Genomic DNA, 3669 nt, shown 5'->3' with positions numbered 1-3669 from the left:
CACTTTAAAAAAAAATCAATTTAACATATCTTTGCTGAAGAAAAGCATAATTTTCCTAGGATTCTGTCCATTAGTATTCTTCAAGCTAAGTAGTAAAAAAAAGAAAGGAAAAACACACACACATATATATACTGTATATGTCTCATAAAAGTTGTTGTGATGAATATAGCATTGTGAATTAATCTATGTTTTGAGCAGGAACAGAGAAGTCATGAATTCTGCTATCTCAAAATCTACTCAAAGCCTTACCACTGCTGAGGACATTAGGAACCAAACCAAACTTATGATGCAGCCCTATGCCAACTGGGAAGAGTATCTGACTCCAGCACCTCTATCCATAGCCATCCTGGGAGAGCTGGTATTCATCTCGTCCTCAACAGATTTCTCTATCAGTAAAAATCCCCCTAAAGATGGCTATAAATTCATCAAATACCCTGATTCCTTTCGCGCTTGCCTCATGCAAGTGTGTAACTCTGGTTGGTGGGCATTTAATGAGGCCCATACGAGCATGGATCAGATTCGCCTCCATACTGCCCAAGTTCCAGATTACATGAAGACTGCTGTGAAGATTCTGTTCTAAGGCAATGATGAAGTTGTCAAAGCTCATCTTCCTGATCAGCTAAAAAATATCCAAGACATTGCAGATGAATGTCTGAAGTTGTCTGATGCAACTGAAAAGCGCTTCACTGATGTCATCAAAATCATTCAAGAGCTGCTAGAAGCATGTGTGAATGCAGAGCACTTTTATGGGGAGGAGATGGCAGCAATGAAGAAGAAACTAGAAGAGAGCAAATTGAAGGAGCAGTCAGCTCAAGAGACCAAGAAAAGGACTGAGAAGGCAATGAGTGAAATGGAGAAGGGACTGGAACAGGCTCAGGAGAGCTACAAGAAAGCTCTGGATTCTCTCCCTAGTGGATGGGAAATGATTGGCATGGATTTTGTAGGTGGGATAACACAGAGCATTACTGGCATGATTACTGGAATGGCATCTGTTATTAATCAACCAGTGAATGGTGAAAGAGATGTGGTAGCTGAAATAAAGGTATATAGTAAGTCAGCTGAAATTTTAAATTGTGCACAGAAAATCCAGGAAGGAATGTGTGTGAATAGTAAGGATGATAACATTGACTGGACAAAACTATACGATCAGAAGAACAAAACTACAAAGACGGATTTCATAGCAAAACAGTTCAAAAGAATCAATGAAACTTTAAAGGAAAACTCTGACTGCCCAGCAAAGAAACAAGTTCAGAAGTTATGCCAAGATGGCATAGAAATATGCAAACAGCTCGCAAAATATGCACCAGATGGCAAATGTGACAAAGACAAAAGCAATGAGATGATAAAAGAGGTCTTGGATCTGATCAAGTCGGCCCATGTTTTTGATTGCAAAAGTAAAGATAAAACAAATTCTCCAGCCATTGCTCCAAAGCCACCAATGATGCATAAAGAAGAAACAAAGTCAGAGAACAGGAGTCTTTCTGGGAGGGCCACAGAAAATGCAAGATTCTCCATAGAGCTGACCCGAGCTCAGCTGAACAAGACAAGAGAGACTTATGAAAAGTGTGTGGAGAACCTAGAGGGGAACCAGAAGGAGCTAACTGAAATCCTGGTCACTATGAGAAATTGTGAACTGAAAGAGATCGACTTCAATACTACCATAGAGATGCTGGTCAAAGGAATGGATGCCATGGGGAGAGTGAAGGTGCAGTGGGAGAAGATGGTTCACTTCTTTCAGATGGTTTCCAACATTGTGAAAACCAGCCTGAGCAAAACTCTCACAAACTTTGTCTCAACATCAGAGAAAACACAAACCCTCTCCTACAATGCAAAGCTCTTCTCAAAAGATCTGCTGTACACTCAAGCCTTCCAAGCCAGTAACATTGCTAGTCTGGTCCATATGATCTCTGCAACATACACAGACGTTTCCAGCAAGTACCTGATGGACCGCGTCAGTTCACTGGGCAAACTAATGGCCATGGATAAAAGTAAGCCAGAATTCGAGCATGAGCGAAAACTGCTCCAGAACGGCTGTGATGAGGCACAGAAAGGCATCTTAATGCTTGTCCTGAAGAATAAAGACGAGTATGATAAGAAGAGCACCGCAAGACTAGAAAGGATTGATCGAGAATTGCTTGCCATTCTACCTGCTGCTCCTCCAGAAGAAATCAGAAGTATTCAAGAGGTTGTTAAAGCTGGATTCAATGAGGAAGAAGAAGCAGCAGCAGCATACATCTGAGGGAATGCACTAAGAAATGTGTATTTTCTAGTTTTACATTGGTAAGTACCAGATGATAATATAATTCAGATTGAAGCTTTGTTTTTCTTTAACATGTAGTCATGATAGATCGCTTTAGACAATTACGTTATTTGACATCATTTCTTTGGAATTCGAATTTGAATTTGACTTTAACATTGTCTGTGGGATAGTTTTGTCTGTCCAAATGGTTTAGAATTTCTGGATTTACATAACTGTGTATATTTCTTTTCAGAAAATATGAGAAAAGACAAAAGCGTCTTCTTTCAAATGCAACATCCATTCCTGTCATCGATCAACATCTGCAGTTTTTTCCCCGAGATTAATTGTGGAAAATCCGAGAACATCTTTTTAAGTATACGGGTTTTAGTGGGATTTTACTAATGGTGTTTGCTTATAAATTTCTCTTTGAGTTTAGATATACTTCTGTTTACTTTTCCATTAAGAGTGTATTTCTATTTAGGCATGTGCTCTAGGCAAATATTATCGGAGAGCACAATTATTACTTTAGTCCTGCGTTAGAGGATTAGTTCACTTCCAGAATAAGGATTTCCTGATAATTTACTCACCCTCATGTCAACCAAGATGTTCATGTCTTTCTTTCTTCAGTTGAAAATAAATTAAGGTTTCTGAGGAAAACATTCCAGGATTTTTCTCCATATAGTGGACTTCAATGTGAGCCCATGGGCTGAAGGTCCAAATCCAAGAACTAGGTTTATAGCGACACAAAGTGGTCATTTTTCGAAAAAAAAAAAAATATATATACTTTTTAACCACAAATGCTCCCGTTGGCTCCTATTGAATTCGATATGGAGAAAGATCCTGGAATGTTTTCCTCAAACACCTTAATTTCTTTTTGACTGAAGAAAGAAAGACATGAACGTCTTGGATGACATAGGGGTGAGTAAATGATCAGGAACTTTTTATTCTGGAAGTGAACTAATCCTTTAAGTTGAATTGTTCTTATATTGTCTTCTGTTTTTTTTCATTTTAATTGCATAATGAACTCTTCTGCTTCCTAATTTTTGCTTCTTCCTAATAATTTGCCATGATCTAATCTTAAATAAATTGGTAAAACTTTACAATATGGTTCCATTTATTAACAGTAGTCAGCTATATTAGTTAAATGTACCAACAATGAAAAATATTTTTAAAGCATTTATTAGTTAATTTCATCATTTACTAATGCATTATTGAAATCAAAAGTTTTATCTGTTAATATTATTTAATGGACCTGAGAACTAAGAATGTTATGAACTAGCATTAACAAAGTTGAATAAATACTGTAACAAATGTATTGCTTATTGTTAGTTAATGCATTAACCAACGTTAACTAATGGAACCTTATTGTAAAGTGTTACCAATAGGCTAAATCTTATCTAACGTATCTCTGTTCTGATAACCTGTTGGTC

At 37.3% G+C, this 3669-nt stretch overlaps 1 pseudogene; it reads left to right on the top strand.

Annotated features, from left to right (window-relative positions):
- The first annotated feature begins 211 nt into the window (after positions 1–211).
- Positions 212–2239, top strand: LOC107685592 (uncharacterized; annotated as a pseudogene).
- Positions 2240–3669: the final 1430 nt, after the last annotated feature.

The sequence above is a fragment of the Sinocyclocheilus anshuiensis genome, unplaced genomic scaffold (genome assembly GCF_001515605.1).
Source record: "Sinocyclocheilus anshuiensis isolate Anshui unplaced genomic scaffold, SAMN03320099.WGS_v1.1 scaffold185, whole genome shotgun sequence".
NCBI classification, from domain to species: Eukaryota; Metazoa; Chordata; class Actinopteri; order Cypriniformes; family Cyprinidae; genus Sinocyclocheilus; species Sinocyclocheilus anshuiensis.
Note: the sequence above shows the minus strand (reverse complement) of the source record. Positions and strands in the feature narration are given on the sequence as shown.